Source organism: Phalangium opilio, unplaced genomic scaffold (assembly GCF_054372755.1).
Source record: "Phalangium opilio isolate 3A_F unplaced genomic scaffold, DU_Popi_V2 ptg000246l_1, whole genome shotgun sequence".
Classification (NCBI taxonomy): Eukaryota; Metazoa; Arthropoda; class Arachnida; order Opiliones; family Phalangiidae; genus Phalangium; species Phalangium opilio.
Genome location: NW_028324225.1, coordinates 4,435,091 through 4,454,495, shown reverse-complemented (window position 1 = coordinate 4,454,495; position 19,405 = coordinate 4,435,091). Strand labels below are relative to the sequence as shown.

General features: G+C 42.8%; 8 non-coding genes across 8 annotated transcripts; all 8 read right to left on the bottom strand.

Annotated features, from left to right (window-relative positions):
- Positions 1-4,866: 4,866 nt before the first annotated feature.
- On the bottom strand, positions 4,867-4,938 carry TRNAM-CAU (transfer RNA methionine (anticodon CAU)). Its single transcript has one exon. It is a non-coding gene; the product is annotated as a tRNA-Met (tRNA).
- Positions 4,939-5,274: 336 nt separating this feature from the next.
- TRNAM-CAU (transfer RNA methionine (anticodon CAU)) lies at positions 5,275-5,346 on the bottom strand. Its single transcript has one exon. It is a non-coding gene; the product is annotated as a tRNA-Met (tRNA).
- Positions 5,347-5,410: 64 nt separating this feature from the next.
- On the bottom strand, positions 5,411-5,482 carry TRNAL-CAG (transfer RNA leucine (anticodon CAG)). Its single transcript has one exon. It is a non-coding gene; the product is annotated as a tRNA-Leu (tRNA).
- A 741-nt stretch (positions 5,483-6,223) lies between these two features.
- On the bottom strand, positions 6,224-6,295 carry TRNAM-CAU (transfer RNA methionine (anticodon CAU)). The gene has a single exon. It is a non-coding gene; the product is annotated as a tRNA-Met (tRNA).
- Positions 6,296-6,631: 336 nt separating this feature from the next.
- On the bottom strand, positions 6,632-6,703 carry TRNAM-CAU (transfer RNA methionine (anticodon CAU)). The gene has a single exon. It is a non-coding gene; the product is annotated as a tRNA-Met (tRNA).
- Positions 6,704-7,849: 1,146 nt separating this feature from the next.
- On the bottom strand, positions 7,850-7,921 carry TRNAM-CAU (transfer RNA methionine (anticodon CAU)). The gene has a single exon. It is a non-coding gene; the product is annotated as a tRNA-Met (tRNA).
- A 336-nt stretch (positions 7,922-8,257) lies between these two features.
- On the bottom strand, positions 8,258-8,329 carry TRNAM-CAU (transfer RNA methionine (anticodon CAU)). Its single transcript has one exon. It is a non-coding gene; the product is annotated as a tRNA-Met (tRNA).
- Positions 8,330-12,059: 3,730 nt separating this feature from the next.
- On the bottom strand, positions 12,060-12,131 carry TRNAM-CAU (transfer RNA methionine (anticodon CAU)). Its single transcript has one exon. It is a non-coding gene; the product is annotated as a tRNA-Met (tRNA).
- Between the last annotated feature and the right edge of the window lie 7,274 nt (positions 12,132-19,405).

Genomic DNA, 19,405 nt, shown 5'->3' with positions numbered 1-19,405 from the left:
GATGTTGCTCACCGTCATTGGAGCCTCAACGTACGCTACGTTGCGCAATATCGTGGGACCTGCCAAACCAACCGACAAGACCTACGCCGAATTAGTCAAAGCGTTAAACGACTACTTTAATCCTATACCATCAGAAATCGTCGAGCGTTATAAGTTCAACTCGAGAGACCGACAACAAGGAGAAACGATAGCAAAATACATCTCCGAACTCAGAAGAATGAGCGAATTTTGTATGTACGGCAACTCATTAGACGACATGCTTAGAGATCGACTGGTGTGCGGATGCAAGGACGATTCACTGCAGAAAAGGCTGTTAGCAGAAGAAAAGCTAACACTAACTAAAGCTGTTGCCATCGCACAGACAATGGAACAAGCGACACAAAATGTTAGTACCATGAGGAGCCAGCAGTACGCAGATGGAGCTGAGAAGATAAATGCGATATCCATACTCTCCAGAAAGACAAGACATCACAAATCAAGACGGCCATCTACACCCAACCAAGAGGTGAAGCCAGCAAAACATGAAGGTCAAGGTCATTTCAAGAGAGCGGAAAACAGTCATTCCAACGGTCATTCCAACGGATGCTACAGATGTAATGGACAAGGACACGCAGCAGTCAATTGCCAATACAAAGAATCCACCTGTCACGCATGCCGTAAAAAGGGACATCTATCAAGAGCCTGCAAAAACAGCCAGCGCAAAAATTGGTCGCAAACAAACCATATAGAGCCTCAGGACAACGAATACGACACGTTCGAAATTCACCATATCTTCTCCGAAGAAGTACCATTGGATCAGAACGAGGAAGGTATCTACCACATGCCTGCGTTGAATGACACGAGGACAGTTGCGCCGTACAAGATAGAATGCGTGATCAACCAGAAAAGCATCATCATGGAAGTCGATACTGGCTCTGCGTTTTCACTCATCTCAAGCGAGAATGCCGATGGAATAGTGGACAAGGAATCACTACAGAAATTCGACACAAGTCTCAAATCGTTCTCTGGACACTCCATCGAAGTCATAGGCGTCACGAGCGTCAACGCGTCGTACCAAATTCATGAAGACATACTACCAATAGTAGTGTACAAAGGAAAAGGACCCACGCTTTGCGGCAGAAACTGGTTGTCATCGGCACTACCCATATTAGGAAAGGGATTCCCGAATACAGTGGACGTAGTAGCGAACATATCCAGCTCGGAAGAAACTTTACAAGCGATACTAGACAAACATGCAGAAGTCTTCGACACCAGTACATATGGACACTTGAAAGACGTAAAAGTTCATCTGTATCGTAAACCGGACATGGAACCAAAGTTCTTCAAAGCGCGTTCTGTACCATACGCATACAAAGAAAAAGTCGACCAAGAACTAACAAGACTGGAAGAAGCGAAGATAATCTCTCCAATACCGTTTGCGCAATCAGCCGCTCCCATCGTCCCGATTTTAAAACCTAATGGCAAAATCAGGATATGCGGCGACTTTAAAGTCACCGCCAATCAGCAAATCCAGACGGAAAAGTATCCGCTACCAAAGGCCGAGGACATATTCACCAAGTTGTCGAGATGCAAAATATTCTCGAAGTTAGACATGAGGGATGCATACAGTCAACTGGAGTTGGACGACGAATCCAAAGATTTAGTTGTCATCAATACTCAAAAAGGGCTTTTCAAGTACAACTACTTACCATACGGTATATCGTCAGCATCGGCCATATTCCAAAAGCACATGGAAGCGTTGCTAAGGAACCAAGACAATGTGACACCCATGCAGGATGACATAGCGATAGGCGGCTCAGACGAAAGGGACCATCTACGGAAATTGGACTCAATACTCCAAGTCATAAAAGACGCAGGACTCAAGCTTAGACGTGAAAAATGTCAATTCGCTAAAACATCCCTTGATTTCCTGGGTCACCACTTGGACAAGGAAGGGCTGCATCCAATGTCAAACAAAATGACGGCAATATCTGACGCTCCTGAACCCAAAAATGTGGAAGAACTGAGGTCATTCTTGGGTTTAATCAACTACTACGCCAAGTTCGTACCGAACTATGCGACGCAACTAGCACCATTATTCGAGCTTCTACGAAAAGACACGGATTGGAGATGGAACGAAGAGGAGAGGTCGACATTTGCCAAAGCCAAGGAATTCCTAACCAAATCGAACCTACTAGTACACTTCGATCCCAACCAAGAGATACGACTAGCGTGCGATGCGTCACCCACTGGCATAGGAGCTGTCATATCTCACTACGCACACGGCGAAGAACGTCCCATTGCCTTCGCATCTCGAACGATTTCCAACGCAGAGAAAAACTATTCTCAACTAGAAAAAGAAGCCTTATCTCTTATATATGGTGTGACGAAATTCCGGGACTATTTGTTGGGCCGCAAATTCAAGTTAATCACCGATCATCAACCATTGGTCAGTTTATTAGCCCAGAATAAACCGACGCCACAAATGGCAGCAGCAAGATTGCAGAGGTGGTCACTCGCCTTATCAGCTTATGACTACCAGATCGAGTATAAGAAAGGCAGCTCTAATTCAAACGCAGATTGCATGAGTCGCCTTCCACTACCAATACAACATCAAGAACCACCACTCCCCACGGAATACGTATTGCTCATTGATAAGTTCGACAACGGTCCAATAACGACAGATGACATACGGCGTGAGACAATGAAGGACAAGACATTGTCGAAAGTCATGGAGAACACGATAGAAGGAAAAGGATGGAACAAAGCAGATGTCACAACGAAACCATACTTCAACCGGCGAGAAGAACTAGCCACGATGCAAGGCATATTGATGATGGGAAAAAGAGCCATAATTCCCGAGAGCCTGAGATCTAAAATGATGGAACAGTTACACGACACCCATCAAGGCGTAGTAAGGATGAAGTCACTCGCAAGGTCTACAGTATGGTGGCCTAAAATTGATGAAGATATTGGAAAACATGTAAAGCTTTGTGATGCATGCCAATCCAAGACACCGGAACCAGCGAAAGAATTTTCACCATGGCCCACCGTTTCAACACCGTGGTACCGAGTCCATTGTGACTTCGCTGGACCCATTGATAATAAATACTTGCTGATAACAGTCGACGCGTTCACCAAATGGATAGAGGTAGATATCGTTTCATCTACTTCAACTGACTGCGTCATTCGCTCACTCAGATCGAAAATGGCTCGCTTCGGTATAATCAACACTCTGGTCACGGATAATGCCACATGTTTCACCAGCGAACAATTCAAAGCGTTTACCATCAATAACGGCATAAAGCATCTCACATCACCGCCTTATCACCCACAATCAAATGGACTAGCTGAGCGAAACGTTCGTACTGTGAAAACATCGCTAGAAAAACTATCCTTCGGACACAAGACAGCAAAGGACATAGTGGATGAAGGATTGAAAAGCACCAAAGAAGGTTCACTTGACGAAAAATTGGCTCGCATACTCATGAGGCACAGGCGGACTCCCCTTGCGTGTGGGAAATCACCATCCGAATTAATGTTGGGAAGGAATATCACGACCGTTCTTGACCTATGTCTACCAAAGAAGCAATCTGAGACATCCGAGTATAACGTCACAAATCCCACCATGTACGCTAAAGCAGACCTAGTCTACGTAAGAAATTATGCTAGAGGACCTAGATGGATTCCCGGTATCATAGACAAGCGCATGGGTAATAAGTTATACCAAGTGGAGCACAGACAACAGATTCTGCGTAGGCACCAAAATCAAATTAGGAGGAGATGGACCAATCCGGAAGTGGAACGCAAAAAGGACGATGTGACCCAAGACCAATCACAACAAAGAGCACCTGAAACTGTCTGGATTCCAACGCCGACGTCAATCGAAAATAACGACACACCAACAGGAACTAATCGAACAACAGCAACAACAACAAGAACGCACGACCACGAGATGACGCAACAGAAAAACATAGCAGCACCAAGTCCAGACGAAACAACTTCGCGGCGATCAGTGCGAACACGCAAACCCATAGAAAGATTAGGCTTATAAAAAGAAAAAGTGATGTTATGTTTCGATGTAATAAAAAACTAACTGACCTACTAGGCCTACCTTATCTATCACTGTAAACATGATAAGGACTGGTATATAAACGCCTGTCGGGTAATCAACCGGCAGAAGGATTGTAATCGCGCCTCTCGTAATATTCTATGTAATCATTGTAAATACCATTAAAACTTATACCTTGACTTTTAACCGTGTAGTGTCATGTACATATAAGTAACTCCTATAGTAATGAACACAACACATATACAAAATAGCAAGTGATATTTTGCATAAATTTAGCAGAGCGTAGTTTCGATCCACGGACATCTGGGTTATGGGCCCAGCAGGCTTCCACTGCGCCACTCTGCTTACATGATCATTGTATGAACAAACTAACATATATAAAATAGCAAGTGCTATTTTTCATTAATTTAGCAGAGCGTGGGTTCGATCCACGGACCTCTGGGTTATGGGCCCAGCACGCTTCCACCGCGCCACTCTGCTTACATGATAATTGTATGAACAAACTAACATATATGAAAATAGCAAGTGATATTTTGCATTAATTTAGCAGAGCGTGGGTTCGATCCACGGACCTCTGGGTTATGGGCCCAGCCAGCTTCCACTGCGCCACTCTTCTTACATGATAATTGTATGAACAAACTAACATATATCAAAATAGCAAGTGATATTTTGCATAAATTTAGCAGAGCGTAGTTTCGATCCACGGACATCTGGGTTATGGGCCCAGCAGGCTTCCACTGCGCCACTCTGCTTACATGATCATTGTATGAACAAACTAACATATATAAAATAGCAAGTGCTATTTTGCATTAATTTAGCAGAGCGTGGGTTCGATCCACGGACCTCTGGGTTATGGGCCCAGCACGCTTCCACTGCGCCACTCTGCTTACATGATAATTGTATGAACAAACTAACATATATCAAAATAGCAAGTGATATTTTGCATAAATTTAGCAGAGCGTAGTTTCGATCCACGGACCTCTGGGTTATGGGCCCTGCACGCTTCCACTGCGCCACTCTGCTTACATGATAATTGTATGAACAAACTAACATATATCAAAATAGCAAGTGATATTTTGCATAAATTTTGCAGAGCGTAGTTTCGATCCACGGACCTCTGGGTTATGGATCCAGCACGCTTCCACTGCGCCACTCTGCTTACATGATAATTGTATGAACAAACTAACATATATCAAAATGGCAAGTGCTATTTTGCATTAATTTAGCAGAGCGTGGGTTCGATCCACGGACCTCTGGGTTATGGGCCCAGCACGCTTCCACTGCGCCACTCTGCTTACATGATAATTGTATGAACAAACTAACATATATCAAAATAGCAAGTGATATTTTGCATAAATTTAGCAGAGCGTAGTTTCGATCCACGGACCTCTGGGTTCTGGGCCCAGCACGCTTCCACTGCGCCACTCTGCTTACATGATAATTGTATGAACAAACTAACATATATCAAAATAGCAAGTGATATTTTGCATAAATTTAGCAGAGCGTAGTTTCGATCCACGGACCTCTGGGTTATGGATCCAGCACGCTTCCACTGCGCCACTCTGCTTACATGATAATTGTATGAACAAACTAACATATATCAAAATGGCAAGTGCTATTTTGCATTAATTTAGCAGAGCGTGATTTCGATCCACGGAGCTCTGGGTTATGGGCCCAGCAAGCTTCCATTGCGCCACTCTGCTTACATGATCATTGTATGAACAAACTAACATATATAAAAAAGCAAGTGCTATTTTGCATTAATTTAGCAGAGCGTGGGTTCGATCCACGGACCTCTGGGTTATGGGCCCAGCCAGCTTCCACTGCGCCACTCTGCTTACATGATAATTGTATGAACAAACTAACATATATCAAAATAGCAAGTGATATTTTGCATAAATTTAGCAGAGCGTAGTTTCGATCCACGGACATCTGGGTTATGGGCCCAGCACGCTTCCACTGCGCCACTCTGCTTACATGATAATTGTATGAACAAACTAACATATATCAAAATAGCAAGTGATATTTTGCATAAATTTAGCAGAGCGTAGTTTCGATCCACGGACCTCTGGGTTATGGATCCAGCACGCTTCCACTGCGCCACTCTGCTTACATGATAATTGTATGAACAAACTAACATATATAAATAGCAAGTGCTATTTTGCATTAATTTAGCAGAGCGTGGGTTCGATCCACGGACCTCTGGGTTATGGGCCCAGCACGCTTCCACTGCGCCACTCTGCTTACATGATAATTGTATGAACAAACTTACATATATCAAAATAGCAAGTGATATTTTGCATAAATTTAGCAGAGCGTAGTTTCGATCCACGGACCTCTGGGTTATGGGCCCAGCACGCTTCCACTGCGCCACTCTGCTTACATTATCATTGTATGAACAAACTATCATATTTAAAAAATACCAAGTGCTATTTTTAGCTAATTTAGCAGAGCGTGGTTTCGATCCACGGACGTCTGGGTTATGGGCCCAGCACGCTTCCACTGCGCCACTCTGCTTACATGATAATTGTATGAACAAACTAACATATACAAAATAGCAAGTGCTATTTTGCATTAATTTAGCAGAGCGTGGGTTCGATCCACGGACCTCTGGGTTATGGGCCCAGCACGCTTCCACTGCGCCACTCTGCTTACATGATAATTGTATGAACAAACTAACATATATCAAAATAGCAAGTGATATTTTGCATAAATTTAGCAAGCGTAGTTTCGATCCACGGACCTCTGGGTTATGGATCCAGCACGCTTCCACTGCGCCACTCTGCTTACATGATAATTGTATGAACAAACTAACATATATCAAAATAGCAAGTGCTATTTTGCATTAATTTAGCAGAGCGTGATTTCGATCCACGGACCTCTGGGTTATGGGCCCAGCAAGCTTCCACTGCTCCACTCTGCTTACATGATCATTGTATGAACAAACTAACATATATAAAAAAGCAAGTGCTATTTTGCATTAATTTAGCAGAGCGTGGTTTCGATCCACGGACGTCTGGGTTATGGGCCCAGCAGGCTTCCACTGCGCCACTCTGCTTACATGACCATTGTATGAACAAACTAGCATATATGAAATAGCAAGTGCTATTTTTAGCTAATATAGCAGAGCGTGGTTTCGATCCACGGACCTCTGGGTTATGGGCCCAGCACGCTTCCACTGCGCCACTCTGCTTACATGATAATTGTATGAACAAACTAACATATACAAAATAGCAAGTGATATTTTGCATAAATTTAGCAGAGCGTAGTTTCGATCCACGGACATCTGGGTTATGGGCCCAGCAGGCTTCCACTGCGCCACTCTGCTTACATGATCATTGTATGAACAAACTAACATATATAAAATAGCAAGTGCTATTTTTCATTAATTTAGCAGAGCGTGGGTTCGATCCACGGACCTCTGGGTTATGGGCCCAGCACGCTTCCACCGCGCCACTCTGCTTACATGATAATTGTATGAACAAACTAACATATATGAAAATAGCAAGTGATATTTTGCATTAATTTAGCAGAGCGTGGGTTCGATCCACGGACCTCTGGGTTATGGGCCCAGCCAGCTTCCACTGCGCCACTCTTCTTACATGATAATTGTATGAACAAACTAACATATATCAAAATAGCAAGTGATATTTTGCATAAATTTAGCAGAGCGTAGTTTCGATCCACGGACATCTGGGTTATGGGCCCAGCAGGCTTCCACTGCGCCACTCTGCTTACATGATCATTGTATGAACAAACTAACATATATAAAATAGCAAGTGCTATTTTGCATTAATCTAGCAGAGCGTGGGTTCGATCCACGGACCTCTGGGTTATGGGCCCAGCACGCTTCCACTGCGCCACTCTGCTTACATGATAATTGTATGAACAAACTAACATATATCAAAATAGCAAGTGATATTTTGCATAAATTTAGCAGAGCGTAGTTTCGATCCACGGACCTCTGGGTTATGGGCCCTGCACGCTTCCACTGCGCCACTCTGCTTACATGATAATTGTATGAACAAACTAACATATATCAAAATAGCAAGTGATATTTTGCATAAATTTTGCAGAGCGTAGTTTCGATCCACGGACCTCTGGGTTATGGATCCAGCACGCTTCCACTGCGCCACTCTGCTTACATGATAATTGTATGAACAAACTAACATATATCAAAATGGCAAGTGCTATTTTGCATTAATTTAGCAGAGCGTGGGTTCGATCCACGGACCTCTGGGTTATGGGCCCAGCACGCTTCCACTGCGCCACTCTGCTTACATGATAATTGTATGAACAAACTAACATATATCAAAATAGCAAGTGATATTTTGCATAAATTTAGCAGAGCGTAGTTTCGATCCACGGACCTCTGGGTTATGGGCCCAGCACGCTTCCACTGCGCCACTCTGCTTACATGATAATTGTATGAACAAACTAACATATATCAAAATAGCAAGTGATATTTTGCATAAATTTAGCAGAGCGTAGTTTCGATCCACGGACCTCTGGGTTATGGATCCAGCACGCTTCCACTGCGCCACTCTGCTTACATGATAATTGTATGAACAAACTAACATATATCAAAATGGCAAGTGCTATTTTGCATTAATTTAGCAGAGCGTGATTTCGATCCACGGACCTCTGGGTTATGGGCCCAGCAAGCTTCCATTGCGCCACTCTGCTTACATGATCATTGTATGAACAAACTAACATATATAAAAAAGCAAGTGCTATTTTGCATTAATTTAGCAGAGTGTGGTTTCGATCCACGGACCTCTGGGTTATGGGCCCAGCAGGCTTCCACTGCGCCACTCTGCTTACATGATCATTGTATGAACAAACTAACATATATAAAATAGCAAGTGCTATTTTTAGCTAATTTAGCAGAGCGTGGTTTCGATCCACGGACGTCTGGGTTATGGGCCCAGCACGCTTCCACCGCGCCACTCTGCTTACATGATAATTGTATGAACAAACTAACATATATAAAAATAGCAAGTGATATTTTGCATAAATTTAGCAGAGCGTAGTTTCGATCCACGGACCTTTGGGTTATGGGCCCAGCACGCTTCCACTGCGCCACTCTGCTTACATGATAATTGTATGAACAAACTAACATATATCAAAATAGCAAGTGCTATTTTGCATTAATTTAGCAGAGCGTGATTTCGATCCACGGACCTCTGGGTTATGGGCCCAGCAAGCTTCCACTGCGCCACTCTGCTTACATGATCATTGTATGAACAAACTAACATATATCAAAATAGCAAGTGATATTTTGCATAAATTTAGCAGAGCGTAGTTTCGATCCACGGACCTCTGGGTTATGGGCCCAGCACGCTTCCACCGCGCCACTCTGCTTACATGATAATTGTATGAACAAACTAACATATATAAAAATAGCAAGTGATATTTTGCATAAATTTAGCAGAGCGTAGTTTCGATCCACGGACCTTTGGGTTATGGGCCCAGCACGCTTCCACTGCGCCACTCTGCTTACATGATAATTGTATGAACAAACTAACATATATCAAAATAGCAAGTGCTATTTTGCATTAATTTAGCAGAGCGTGGTTTCGATCCACGGACCTCTGGGTTATGGGCCCAGCACGCTTCCACTGCGCCACTCTGCTTACATTATCATTGTATGAACAAACTATCATATTTCAAAAATAGCGAGTGCTATTTTTAGTTAATTTAGCAGAGCGTGGTTTCGATCCACGGACGTCTGGGTTATGGGCCCAGCACGCTTCCACTGCGCCACTCTGCTTACATGATAATTGTATGAACAAACTAACATATATCAAAATAGCAAGTGCTATTTTGCATTAATTTAGCAGAGCGTGATTTCGATCCACGGACCTCTGGGTTATGGGCCCAGCAAGCTTCCACTGCGCCACTCTGCTTACATGATCATTGTATGAACAAACTAACATATATCAAAATAGCAAGTGATATTTTGCATAAATTTAGCAGAGCGTAGTTTCGATCCACGGACCTCTGGGTTATGGGCCCAGCACGCTTCCACTGCGCCACTCTGCTTAAATTATCATTGTATGAACAAACTATCATATTTAAAAAATAGCAAGTGCTATTTTTAGCTAATTTAGCAGAGCGTGGTTTCGATCCACGGACGTCTGGGTTATGGGCCCAGCACGCTTCCACTGCGCCACTCTGCTTACATGATAATTGTATGAACAAACTAACATATACAAAATAGCAAGTGATATTTTGCATAAATTTAGCAGAGCGTAGTTTCGTCCACGGACATCTGGGTTATGGGCCCAGCAGGCTTCCACTGCGCCACTCTGCTTACATGATCATTGTATGAACAAACTAACATATATAAAATAGCAAGTGCTATTTTGCATTAATTTAGCAGAGCGTGGGTTCGATCCACGGACCTCTGGGTTATGGGCCAGCACGCTTCCACTGCGCCACTCTGCTTACATGATAATTGTATGAACAAACTAACATATATCAAAATAGCAAGTGATATTTTGCATAAATTTAGCAGAGCGTAGTTTCGATCCACGGACCTCTGGGTTATGGGCCCAGCACGCTTCCACTACGCCACTCTGCTTACATGATAATTGTGTGAACAAACTAAAATATATCAAAATAGCAAGTGCTATTTTGCATTAATTTAGCAGAGCGTGGTTTCGATCCACGGACCTCTGGGTTATGGGCCCAGCACGCTTCCACTGCGCCACTCTGCTTACATTATCATTGTATGAACAAACTATAATATTTAAAAAATAGCGAGTGCTATTTTTAGTTAATTTAGCAAAGCGTGGTTTCGATCCACGGACGTCTGGGTTATGGGCCCAGCACGCTTCCACTGCGCCACTCTGCTTACATGATAATTGTATGAACAAACTAACATATATCAAAATAGCAAGTGATATTTTGCATAAATTTAGCAGAGCGTAGTTTCGATCCACGGACCTCTGGGTTATGGGCCCAGCACGCTTCCACTGCGCCACTCTGCTTACATTATCATTGTATGAACAAACTATCATTTATAAAAAATAGCAAGTGCTATTTTTCATTAATTTAGCAGAGCGTGGTTTCGATCCACGGACCTCTGGGTTATGGGCCCAGCCAGCTTCCACTGCGCCACTCTGCTTACATGATAATTGTATGAACAAACTAACATATATCAAAATAGCAAGTGATATTTTGCATAAATTTAGCAGAGCGTAGTTTTGATCCACGGACATCTGGGTTATGGGCCCAGCAGGCTTCCACTGCGCCACTCTGCTTACATGATCATTGTATGAACAAACTAACATATATAAAATAGCAAGTGCTATTTTGCATTAATTTAGCAGAGCGTGCTTTCGTTCCACGCACCTCTGGGTTATGGGCCCAGCACGCTTCCACTGCGCCACTCTGCTTACATGATAATTGTATGAACAAACTAACATATATCAAAATAGCAAGTGATATTTTGCATAAATTTAGCAGAGCGTAGTTTCGATCCACGGACCTCTGGGTTATGGATCCAGCACGCTTCCACTGCGCCACTCTGCTTACATGATAATTGTATGAACAAACTAACATATATCAAAATGGCAAGTGCTATTTTGCATTAATTTAGCAGAGCGTGATTTCGATCCACGGACCTCTGGGTTATGGGCCCAGCAAGCTTCCATTGCGCCACTCTGCTTACATGATCATTGTATGAACAAACTAACATATATAAAAAAGCAAGTGCTATTTTGCATTAATTTAGCAGAGCGTGGTTTCGATCCACGGACCTCTGGGTTATGGGCCCAGCAGGCTTCCACTGCGCCACTCTGCTTACATGATCATTGTATGAACAAACTAACATATATAAAATAGCAAGTGCTATTTTTAGCTAATTTAGCAGAGCGTGGTTTCGATCCACGGACGTCTGGGTTATGGGCCCAGCACGCTTCCACTGCGCCACTCTGCTTACATGATAATTGTATAAACAAACTAACATATACAAAAGAGCAAGTGCTATTTTGCATTAATTTAGCAGAGCGTGGGTTCGATCCACGGACCTCTGGGTTATGGGCCCAGCACGCTTCCACTGCGCCACTCTGCTTACATGATAATTGTATGAACAAACTAACATATACAAAATAGCAAGTGATATTTTGCATAAATTTAGCAGAGCGTAGTTTCGTCCACGGACATCTGGGTTATGGGCCCAGCAGGCTTCCACTGCGCCACTCTGCTTACATGATCATTGTATGAACAAACTAACATATATAAAATAGCAAGTGCTATTTTGCATTAATTTAGCAGAGCGTGGGTTCGATCCACGGACCTCTGGGTTATGGGCCAGCACGCTTCCACTGCGCCACTCTGCTTACATGATAATTGTATGAACAAACTAACATATATAAAAATAGCAAGTGATATTTTGCATAAATTTAGCAGAGCGTAGTTTCGATCCACGGACCTTTGGGTTATGGGCCCAGCACGCTTCCACTGCGCCACTCTGCTTACATGATAATTGTATGAACAAACTAACATATATCAAAATAGCAAGTGCTATTTTGCATTAATTTAGCAGAGCGTGGTTTCGATCCACGGACCTCTGGGTTATGGGCCCAGCACGCTTCCACTGCGCCACTCTGCTTACATTATCATTGTATGAACAAACTATCATATTTCAAAAATAGCGAGTGCTATTTTTAGTTAATTTAGCAGAGCGTGGTTTCGATCCACGGACGTCTGGGTTATGGGCCCAGCACGCTTCCACTGCGCCACTCTGCTTACATGATAATTGTATGAACAAACTAACATATATCAAAATAGCAAGTGCTATTTTGCATTAATTTAGCAGAGCGTGATTTCGATCCACGGACCTCTGGGTTATGGGCCCAGCAAGCTTCCACTGCGCCACTCTGCTTACATGATCATTGTATGAACAAACTAACATATATCAAAATAGCAAGTGATATTTTGCATAAATTTAGCAGAGCGTAGTTTCGATCCACGGACCTCTGGGTTATGGGCCCAGCACGCTTCCACTGCGCCACTCTGCTTACATTATCATTGTATGAACAAACTATCATATTTAAAAAATAGCAAGTGCTATTTTTAGCTAATTTAGCAGAGCGTGGTTTCGATCCACGGACGTCTGGGTTATGGGCCCAGCACGCTTCCACTGCGCTACTCTGCTTACATGATAATTGTATGAACAAACTAACATATACAAAATAGCAAGTGATATTTTGCATAAATTTAGCAGAGCGTAGTTTCGTCCACGGACATCTGGGTTATGGGCCCAGCAGGCTTCCACTGCGCCACTCTGCTTACATGATCATTGTATGAACAAACTAACATATATAAAATAGCAAGTGCTATTTTGCATTAATTTAGCAGAGCGTGGGTTCGATCCACGGACCTCTGGGTTATGGGCCAGCACGCTTCCACTGCGCCACTCTGCTTACATTATCATTGTATGAACAAACTATAATATTTAAAAAATAGCGAGTGCTATTTTTAGTTAATTTAGCAAAGCGTGGTTTCGATCCACGGACGTCTGGGTTATGGGCCCAGCACGCTTCCACTGCGCCACTCTGCTTACATGATAATTGTATGAACAAACTAACATATATCAAAATAGCAAGTGATATTTTGCATAAATTTAGCAGAGCGTAGTTTCGATCCACGGACCTCTGGGTTATGGGCCCAGCACGCTTCCACTGCGCCACTCTGCTTACATTATCATTGTATGAACAAACTATCATTTATAAAAAATAGCAAGTGCTATTTTTCATTAATTTAGCAGAGCGTGGTTTCGATCCACGGACCTCTGGGTTATGGGCCCAGCCAGCTTCCACTGCGCCACTCTGCTTACATGATAATTGTATGAACAAACTAACATATATCAAAATAGCAAGTGATATTTTGCATAAATTTAGCAGAGCGTAGTTTTGATCCACGGACATCTGGGTTATGGGCCCAGCAGGCTTCCACTGCGCCACTCTGCTTACATGATCATTGTATGAACAAACTAACATATATAAAATAGCAAGTGCTATTTTGCATTAATTTAGCAGAGCGTGCTTTCGTTCCACGCACCTCTGGGTTATGGGCCCAGCACGCTTCCACTGCGCCACTCTGCTTACATGATAATTGTATGAACAAACTAACATATATCAAAATAGCAAGTGATATTTTGCATAAATTTAGCAGAGCGTAGTTTCGATCCACGGACCTCTGGGTTATGGATCCAGCACGCTTCCACTGCGCCACTCTGCTTACATGATAATTGTATGAACAAACTAACATATATCAAAATGGCAAGTGCTATTTTGCATTAATTTAGCAGAGCGTGATTTCGATCCACGGACCTCTGGGTTATGGGCCCAGCAAGCTTCCATTGCGCCACTCTGCTTACATGATCATTGTATGAACAAACTAACATATATAAAAAAGCAAGTGCTATTTTGCATTAATTTAGCAGAGCGTGGTTTCGATCCACGGACCTCTGGGTTATGGGCCCAGCAGGCTTCCACTGCGCCACTCTGCTTACATGATCATTGTATGAACAAACTAACATATATAAAATAGCAAGTGCTATTTTGCATTAATTTAGCAGAGCGTGGGTTCGATCCACGGACCTCTGGGTTATGGGCCAGCACGCTTCCACTGCGCCACTCTGCTTACATGATAATTGTATGAACAAACTAACATATATCAAAATAGCAAGTGATATTTTGCATAAATTTAGCAGAGCGTAGTTTCGATCCACGGACCTCTGGGTTATGGGCCCAGCACGCTTCCACTACGCCACTCTGCTTACATGATAATTGTGTGAACAAACTAAAATATATCAAAATAGCAAGTGCTATTTTGCATTAATTTAGCAGAGCGTGGTTTCGATCCACGGACCTCTGGGTTATGGGCCCAGCACGCTTCCACTGCGCCACTCTGCTTACATTATCATTGTATGAACAAACTATAATATTTAAAAAATAGCGAGTGCTATTTTTAGTTAATTTAGCAAAGCGTGGTTTCGATCCACGGACGTCTGGGTTATGGGCCCAGCACGCTTCCACTGCGCCACTCTGCTTACATGATAATTGTATGAACAAACTAACATATATCAAAATAGCAAGTGATATTTTGCATAAATTTAGCAGAGCGTAGTTTCGATCCACGGACCTCTGGGTTATGGGCCCAGCACGCTTCCACTGCGCCACTCTGCTTACATTATCATTGTATGAACAAACTATCATTTATAAAAAATAGCAAGTGCTATTTTTCATTAATTTAGCAGAGCGTGGTTTCGATCCACGGACCTCTGGGTTATGGGCCCAGCCAGCTTCCACTGCGCCACTCTGCTTACATGATAATTGTATGAACAAACTAACATATATCAAAATAGCAAGTGATATTTTGCATAAATTTAGCAGAGCGTAGTTTTGATCCACGGACCTCTGGGTTATGGGCCCAGCAGGCTTCCACTGCGCCACTCTGCTTACATGATCATTGTATGAACAAACTAACATATATCAAAATGGCAAGTGCTATTTTGCATTAATTTAGCAGAGCGTGATTTCGATCCACGGACCTCTGGGTTATGGGCCCAGCAAGCTTCCATTGCGCCACTCTGCTTACATGATCATTGTATGAACAAACTAACATATATAAAAAAGCAAGTGCTATTTTGCATTAATTTAGCAGAGCGTGGTTTCGATCCACGGACCTCTGGGTTATGGGCCCAGCAGGCTTCCACTGCGCCACTCTGCTTACATGATCATTGTATGAACAAACTAACATATATAAAATAGCAAGTGCTATTTTTAGCTAATTTAGCAGAGCGTGGTTTCGATCCACGGACGTCTGGGTTATGGGCCCAGCACGCTTCCACTGCTCCACTCTGCTTACATGTTAATTGTATGAACAAACTAACATATATCAAAATAGCAAGTGATATTTTGCATAAATTTAGCAGAGCGTAGTTTCGATCCACGGACCTCTGGGTTATGGGCCCAGCACGCTTCCACTGCGCCACTCTGCTTACATGTTAATTGTATGAACAAACTAACATATATCAAAATAGCAAGTGATATTTTGCATAAATTTAGCAGAGCGTAGTTTCGATCCACGGACCTCTGGGTTATGGGCCCAGCACGCTTCCACTGCTCCACTCTGCTTACATGGTAATTGTATGAACAAACTAACATATATCAAAATAGCAAGTGCTATTTTGCATTAATTTAGCAGATCGTGATTTCGATCCACGGACCTCTGGGTTATGGGCCCAGCAAGCTTCCAATGCGCCACTCTGCTTACATGATAATTGAATGAACAAACTAACATATATCAAAATAGCAAGTGATATTTTGCATAAATTTAGCAGAGCGTAGTTTCGATCCACGGACCTCTGGGTTATGGATCCAGCACGCTTCCACTGCGCCACTCTGCTTACATGATAATTGTATGAACAAACTAACATATATCAAAATGGCAAGTGCTATTTTGCATTAATTTAGCAGAGCGTGATTTCGATCCACGGACCTCTGGGTTATGGGCCCAGCAAGCTTCCATTGCGCCACTCTGCTTACATGATCATTGTATGAACAAACTAACATATATAAAAAAGCAAGTGCTATTTTGCATTAATTTAGCAGAGTGTGGTTTCGATCCACGGACCTCTGGGTTATGGGCCCAGCAGGCTTCCACTGCGCCACTCTGCTTACATGATCATTGTATGAACAAACTAACATATATAAAATAGCAAGTGCTATTTTTAGCTAATTTAGCAGAGCGTGGTTTCGATCCACGGACGTCTGGGTTATGGGCCCAGCACGCTTCCACCGCGCCACTCTGCTTACATGATAATTGTATGAACAAACTAACATATCTAAAAATAGCAAGTGATATTTTGCATAAATTTAGCAGAGCGTAGTTTCGATCCACGGACCTTTGGGTTATGGGCCCAGCACGCTTCCACTGCGCCACTCTGCTTACATGATAATTGTATGAACAAACTAACATATATCAAAATAGCAAGTGCTATTTTGCATTAATTTAGCAGAGCGTGGTTTCGATCCACGGACCTCTGGGTTATGGGCCCAGCACGCTTCCACTGCGCCACTCTGCTTACATTATCATTGTATGAACAAACTATCATATTTCAAAAATAGCGAGTGCTATTTTTAGTTAATTTAGCAGAGCGTGGTTTCGATCCACGGACGTCTGGGTTATGGGCCCAGCACGCTTCCACTGCGCCACTCTGCTTACATGATAATTGTATGAACAAACTAACATATATCAAAATAGCAAGTGCTATTTTGCATTAATTTAGCAGAGCGTGATTTCGATCCACGGACCTCTGGGTTATGGGCCCAGCAAGCTTCCACTGCGCCACTCTGCTTACATGATCATTGTATGAACAAACTAACATATATCAAAATAGCAAGTGATATTTTGCATAAATTTAGCAGAGCGTAGTTTCGATCCACGGACCTCTGGGTTATGGGCCCAGCACGCTTCCACCGCGCCATTCTGCTTACATGATAATTGTATGAACAAACTAACATATATAAAAATAGCAAGTGATATTTTGCATAAATTTAGCAGAGCGTAGTTTCGATCCACGGACCTTTGGGTTATGGGCCCAGCACGCTTCCACTGCGCCACTCTGCTTACATGATAATTGTATGAACAAACTAACATATATCAAAATAGCAAGTGCTATTTTGCATTAATTTAGCAGAGCGTGGTTTCGATCCACGGACCTCTGGGTTATGGGCCCAGCACGCTTCCACTGCGCCACTCTGCTTACATTATCATTGTATGAACAAACTATCATATTTCAAAAATAGCGAGTGCTATTTTTAGTTAATTTAGCAGAGCGTGGTTTCGATCCACGGACGTCTGGGTTATGGGCCCAGCACGCTTCCACTGCGCCACTCTGCTTACATGATAATTGTATGAACAAACTAACATATATCAAAATAGCAAGTGCTATTTTGCATTAATTTAGCAGAGCGTGATTTCGATCCACGGACCTCTGGGTTATGGGCCCAGCAAGCTTCCACTGCGCCACTCTGCTTACATGATCATTGTATGAACAAACTAACATATATCAAAATAGCAAGTGATATTTTGCATAAATTTAGCAGAGCGTAGTTTCGATCCACGGACCTCTGGGTTATGGGCCCAGCACGCTTCCACTGCGCCACTCTGCTTACATTATCATTGTATGAACAAACTATCATATTTAAAAAATAGCAAGTGCTATTTTTAGCTAATTTAGCAGAGCGTGGTTTCGATCCACGGACGTCTGGGTTATGGGCCCAGCACGCTTCCACTGCGCCACTCTGCTTACATGATAATTGTATGAACAAACTAACATATACAAAATAGCAAGTGATATTTTGCATAAATTTAGCAGAGCGTAGTTTCGTCCACGGACATCTGGGTTATGGGCCCAGCAGGCTTCCACTGCGCCACTCTGCTTACATGATCATTGTATGAACAAACTAACATATATAAAATAGCAAGTGCTATTTTGCATTAATTTAGCAGAGCGTGGGTTCGATCCACGGACCTCTGGGTTATGGGCCAGCACGCTTCCACTGCGCCACTCTGCTTACATGATAATTGTATGAACAAACTAACATATATCAAAATAGCAAGTGATATTTTGCATAAATTTAGCAGAGCGTAGTTTCGATCCACGGACCTCTGGGTTATGGGCCCAGCACGCTTCCACTACGCCACTCTGCTTACATGATAATTGTATGAACAAACTAAAATATATCAAAATAGCAAGTGCTATTTTGCATTAATTTAGCAGAGCGTGGTTTCGATCCACGGACCTCTGGGTTATGGGCCCAGCACGCTTCCACTGCGCCACTCTGCTTACATTATCATTGTATGAACAAACTATAATATTTAAAAAATAGCGAGTGCTATTTTTAGTTAATTTAGCAAAGCGTGGTTTCGATCCACGGACGTCTGGGTTATGGGCCCAGCACGCTTCCACTGCGCCACTCTGCTTACATGATAATTGTATGAACAAACTAACATATATCAAAATAGCAAGTGATATTTTGCATAAATTTAGCAGAGCGTAGTTTCGTTCCACGGACCTCTGGGTTATGGGCCCAGCACGCTTCCACTGCGCCACTCTGCTTACATTATCATTGTATGAACAAACTATCATTTATAAAAAAAAAGCAAGTGCTATTTTTCATTAATTTAGCAGAGCGTGGTTTCGATCCACGGACCTCTGGGTTATGGGCCCAGCCAGCTTCCACTGCGCCACTCTGCTTACATGATAATTGTATGAACAAACTAACATATATCAAAATAGCAGGTGATATTTTGCATAAATTTAGCAGAGCG